The sequence below is a fragment of the Filicampus tigris genome, chromosome 2 (assembly GCF_054856515.1).
Source record: "Filicampus tigris isolate MCC_2025a chromosome 2, RoL_Ftig_1.0, whole genome shotgun sequence".
NCBI lineage: Eukaryota > Metazoa > Chordata > Actinopteri > Syngnathiformes > Syngnathidae > Filicampus > Filicampus tigris.
Window position 1 is genome coordinate 17,946,797 of NC_141218.1, and position 6,289 is coordinate 17,953,085.

Here is a 6,289-nt window from a genome sequence, read left to right on the forward strand (position 1 = left end):
CTGCGCAAATGGCTTGAAGCATTTTTCAGCGAATCATTTTGTCACAACTCTCCCTGCGCGCTTTTAGAACTATTATTAGATTTCACGAAAAGGAATCATACACTACATCACACACAAAAACTAAATATTGAAAAAAAACACATTTAACCCATGCTTATATTATCATCAATTGTGCTGTTATTCCCAACATGTTTTATTTTCACAGACAGCAATATGCACCTTGACACACAAGTATTATGGATACTGTACATGCATGTATGATCCTGACACACTCTGGACATTCAAATGCGATTCATTAGTTTTGAGGGTTTCACAGTATGATTGCATAAAAATGCAGTTGCCAATCAGAAGAAGGATGGTGCATGCATATCCATGTGCATATTTAATCATACAGAGAGGAATAATTCTTAGATTTGTTTCATGCTGTTGAACTGTTAATCCCCTCAGCTGTCAATGACTTCAATGAGTAAATGCCAGATGGCGATGTGGTTTGGATGTCAAATAGTTAGGGTGGAGGTTACAATGCTGCTTTTCCATGATAAGACACGAACCACAGCGCGCACACTTTCGGTAGATATATTAAAAGCAGTGTCTTTAAAGTTCAAAGATTGAATGAGCAATTCAAAGGTGACAGTGTTGTTTTTCATTGCTTTTTATAAAGCTCTTGTCTCGTAGTGATACGTTTCGCCATCATTGAGGCTGATGCGATATGCATCTCAGAACACTGCCGTCAATATATTTTGTGTTTAAAATGCCTGTGTATTTTGTAGTTGTAGGTTTCGTTCAGGTATTGTGTAATTTTTCCCCCCTATTTTATAAGAAATAAATGACAAAGGCACATACCACATCATTGCCTTCTAAACCTGTCTACAACGGGGGACCAGCGACTTCGATTTTGTATGGTTCAGTAAACAGAAGCATCAGCCACCCAGATGCAAAATGATGTGTGGAGAAGGTCTCGCTGAGATGGAGGGCATGCTGTTAGATGTGAGAGCGCGGTTGTGAAGCACAGAGACCATGTGTGACCTTTGAACTCTGCTTGATGGATTTCTTCCATCAAAAATCTGCTGGCTGTTACAGTGGCAGATCCAACACATGAAGGGCTCCTGCAAGTGTAACGTGTACAGGTGAAATCAAGGTCTTAGGGTGGAAAAAAGAGAAAAGGCTCTCGTCTATACAATTCATGAGCACCATGAAGAAAAAATAGTTTGATTTTGTTTTTTGTTTTTTAAAGAGTCTTAGTCTTATCTAAGGATATTCACTGGGTTATTTTCTTTTACTTTGCCGTGATGCGTATCCGAACAAGGGTTGTAATAGTTTCGGCATTTTCATTCTAGGTGTTTTTTATTTCATTTTGACTTTTGTTTTTTAAATTCAGTTAGAGTTCATTAGTTTTTAGAACAAGTTTGTTATTTTTTCTAATAAAGTTTTTATCACTTTTAGTATTAGTTTTAGTTTAATGCTGGCATTGGTTAAGATAGCACAAACACGAAACCGGCAGCAGCCGAGTACGTCAAATTCCGCGATTATGTGAAGCGCCCACTGTGCTAAAAGCCTTTGAAAATGTCACAAAAGTAAACGTCTGGCCAACAAGATGTCCACAAAAGCCTTCTTAAAGGTCTAAAGCCATGAGTGATGCAATAAATAAAACAACGAGCCAACTAAGCCCATCTATTAAGTGGATATTAACATGAAATGGACAGGATAAGCAGTTCAGATAATGGATGGATGGATGGACTTACCTGCATTGACACACGATGTTCTGACTGCAACGAAGCATTAAAGGGATCGACTTTAAACAGACAAGCCAACTTATTCCAGCAAACCTTAGTGTTTTCACTTGTTATTTTCAAAAAAAAGAAAAAAAACACACAGATGTTAAGTAAAGGCGACAATTCCGTCACACGGCTTCTGCAGAATGAGGAAACGGAAATAGTGTTGTCACACTTCTGCAAACATACATGCACTTACCGAACATAAGTTGTGTTCAAGAGCGGCAGTGTATTTGTATTTGTGTATTTGCTATGTTCACCGCTTTAAATTGGCTAAAGTTACGTAAAAAAATTGCAGTCGAAGTGGGGACGGACCATTAGAATCGATTTGTGGCGGGGGAAAAGTATTGGACCATATTTGTCCATACGAGGTTTCCGTCGGGCAGCGATGATCTATATGGAGTTCCTGTCAAGTGCAAGATGGGAAAAGAATGTCACTAAATATTGTGTAAGAAAGTAAAGTAAACTTCAATTCTCAAAACGACTGTTTGACCTTCCTTCTTCTGTACGGACAGACAGCATAAAATTAACTCTGAAAGCTCAAGTATAATATTAATTGATAAAGATGAAAATGAGGGGCATTTTTGCTATAATTCTAGTTTCTTTTTTTTCTTTCTTTTTTTATTTGAATGGTAAGAGACTACATAAAGAAAGCACATACCAGCAATGGTAAGAACAACGATACCAGAAGGGTAATAGACAATACATACCAACTTGGTGAGGAACAACAAGCACACATCAACATTTCAAGACAGAGAATTGATTCCATATTGCATAATTGCATATTGCAGATAACAATGCATGGCATTAAGACCCGCTCTCACTATATTTGAGCATAGAGCATAGTTAATTTCAGCTAATTTTTTTGAAGTAATTTTCATTTTAATTTTATTTCATTGACAATTTTTTTTTCTCGAATTTTAGTTGTAGAACCTATTTTATTGTGTTTTCTTAACTATAATAACCTTAATCCGAACTCTGAGCGATTTAGTGCATGGTTTGGGAATGTAGGATGAAACGGGAGTAACTGAAGAAATACACGCAAGCACAGGGAGACAGTTCCAAGCCTCGAACCTAGAACCTTTGACTGTGACATGCTAACCTCAAGGCTAAAATAATCATTTGAATGATTCAAATGACACCTTTATTGAAAAGCAGATGCATGGCAAGTCCCTGTTGAATTCACCATTCAAACCCAGTTGAATATATACTCTAGTGTAGTGCATATTGGACCCAAAGAAAACTGAGCAGACTTTTTTGTTTTCTAACCCTTCCATTGGCTCTTGCGGTCATGTGCACAACAATCTTGCCTTTGCTCCGTGTCTTGGTTCAGTGCACTCTAATGACATTTATATCGTTTTGCGACATGCCTACTCGTGCTACTTGTAATTCCACGCACTCACAAATGCCTAATAGTTTATGCTGTGTACTGGAGAAACATTGTGATGATTACAGACTGAATTGTAAATAGGAGCGAATCTCATAAATTGCCCATCACTGCTGGCCGGTAACTGTGTTCTGCTGCTCGGTCGGTTATCATTAATTTTCTTGTAGCGAACGCCTTTAAATAGGAATGCTCCCACAAAGCATTTAATCAGCAGTGTGTGTGCCCGGAGTGCACCTAAAGGCCCACAAGGTGTTAAATGAATCATGGACTGCAGCCGGTCCTCTGCTTTCAGAACCCAGAAGGTCATATCAGACTGAAGGAGTACAGGGCCAACATAGTACTTGTCCAAATTACGTTCTCTGTTCGAGGAAGGCCCACATATTATCTAAGGATGTCTTTTTTATAGCCTCTGGTCCTGGAATTTCATTCCTGTTTTAATTAAGCTTCGGTGGGCTTCTGGACTAACTGGAGAAATATGCATTTACCAGCTGTCTTCCAGTTTGGGTACCGGGAAGAGCTCATGATTTAGTGGGGAAATGAATAGGGTTACAAAATTTGGAAACTTTCCGAAGAAATAATGGGAACATATAAAGTAAGATGTTGGCTAAATTGTCTATAAAAGGAATTAATATAATATCACATCATAAATCAGAAACACGTGAAGCACTGCATATTCTAACAAATACAACTTTTAAACACATAAAAAGTTAAACTAACAAATGGGAAAGCCTATCTGCACTGGAAATCGGCATCAACAAAAGCTCAATTCAGAGGATGTTAAACTGTCTTGAAAGCAGGGGCGGAGCCAGAACGTGTCTAATGGGTGGGAATGGAAAAATCTGGGCGGGCCTGAATATTTCCCTCACTGAGCACAATCCTCCTGTCCCGACACATTGTATATTCAGATAAAATGACAAAGTGAATAATATGACGTTCAGATCTTCCTGAGACAAACACAATTATGCCATTCTTAATATTCAATACAATAAAAAAACGCAACGAAACACAAATTCAAAAATAATTTCACCATAATTTACAAGAAATTTTAAAGTTTTTTTTTTTTTTTCAGGAATCACACCGGGTGGGCAGTCGGTCAATATGGGTGGGCCTGTGCACACCCAGGCCCACCCATGGTTCCACCCGTGCTTGAAAGTCTCCTATTTGTGCAGCAATATCTTGCCTGAGTTCCTGAGCTAAGCTTCCAATGTAAAGTTTCTAGAAATTTACCAGTCATTTTCCACAGTAGCAAGAACCATACTTAGTTTGACCTCCGATCAAATATGCACGTAGCTGAGGCCAAAGATTTATGCATTTTTGATCAGTGTGTGGGAACCTTCCAGGCCTTTTAATGTGGGAGATCTCTAATTATTTAAAGAGTATTGTTCTTTATACAAATAATGTCAAGTAGTCTGTTCCTGAGTTGAAATTGCACAAAAATACAACCTGTCACACACAGTGCTGGGCATTCCGTCCCGGGGGCGGAACCGTCCGTCCCTCCGTCTCACACGGACGCCTATTTTTGGAATGGAGGATGGGGGAGGACAACTTTTCAAAAAGGGACGGTCTAAGCAAGGGCTGAGGTGGATATTAGTCCATCCTAGTAATTGTCCCTCATGCGTGTGATGTGGTTGCGACGCGGCCAAAAGTTCATCTCAACCTACTCGGCGAAAAGGGCATATGACAAAAATTGAATCTGAACGCTTCAAACACATCACTAGTTACACAACTGGGTGTATCTACTTTCACTGGAAAGGCCCCGGCGGGAACGATGTGTACTGCACACGTTCGATCTGCAGAGGGTTAAAAAAAAAAAAAAGAAAAACACGTTCGGTCTGCAAGAAGAGGAGGAGAAGAAAAGGAAGAAGAAGGCGATGAAGAAAAAGAAGGAGAAGAAGAAAGAGAAGGAGACGAAGAAGAAGGAGGAGGACACAAATTCAGAGACAGAGAGAACAGCGGGGAAACTCAGACAGACAGAATGGAATCAATACAAAGTGTGGTGGCTAGCGGTTCTTCAAACCGTTATCCCAGAAGTGGGTGCCCATATGGTTAGTGGATGTGAATAGTAAATTAGCCGGCTAATGAGCTTTAAATAAACCTCTGCGCCTAAATAAACCTCTGCCGTTAGCATCCCTCACGTTTTTTTTTTTTTTGGCTGGGGTTGAACATAAGGACAGAACCGCTTTAAAAGGACAAGGATTGACAGGGTCGGAGGACAATCATTTTCATGAATAAGGACGGAGGGACGAGGACGGAAGGGTACCAAGGCCGCGGGAGGAGGACGGACTGGCAAAAAAAGTACCCAGCTCTGCTGTCACATTCATTTCCTGTCATATTAGTGTAAATGTAAGTGAACCACTAAACTAAACCAAGAAATGAAATAAAGTTAGCTATAGTTAGTTAACTATGATTAATGAAGACACGTATACAGCCAATGTGGTTATGTTTAAAGTTTACTGTACTTATGATGAAGGCAGAGACAGCTATCTACTGTTAAGTGTTAGAAGATTGATAAGACCCACTCATGACATTCGTATGCATCTTAAAGAGTCAAAACAAAGAGCAAAAGGGTCATGAATTCATGGAGGGATGGTTGAGGCATAATGTGAACTATAATAAGATATTGGTCAGGTTTTGCATAAAGTTGCAGCTTAAGTTTTGGAGGTGGCCTCCAATTTTGTGGCATGCACACGCATTTCACTGCATCCCTGCTCTCATTGTGTTTTGTTGCAATAAAACCCTATAATAGTAATTCTTGTCTCTGAAAAATTATGACAACAAATGATATAACAGGAAGTTGCAATTACATTCCCCTTCATGAATTCATCAACAATGAATACATTTGGCCACTTTTGTACTTTGGGTAGTTGGGTTGGCTCTTTTTATTTTTTGCTACATTCAGTGTTAGTGAGGAAACACTGTAATCACTATTTATTTACCACTTTACCCAGACAATCCTCATGAGTCTCTCTGGTTTGTCAGAAGAATCCTTTTTCTGGTATTTAAACACCGTGTGGCTGTGTTCTGCACAAGCTATGTGTCCATCCCGCAATGCATCCAGCAGCAATGAGGTTATGAGGTGAAATGATGTGAACACTGAGGCAAAATCTTTACTGTGCACACTCGTTCCCTT

General features: G+C 39.4%; 1 long non-coding RNA gene across 1 annotated transcript; it reads right to left on the minus strand.

The window, feature by feature from the left end:
• Positions 1–366: 366 nt before the first annotated feature.
• On the minus strand, positions 367–2,100 carry LOC147151642 (uncharacterized). The gene is made up of 3 exons (XR_015085820.1): positions 1,972–2,100; positions 1,743–1,839; positions 367–1,106 (listed from the first exon to the last, which is right to left on the minus strand). It is a non-coding gene; the product is annotated as an uncharacterized LOC147151642 (long non-coding RNA).
• Positions 2,101–6,289: the final 4,189 nt, after the last annotated feature.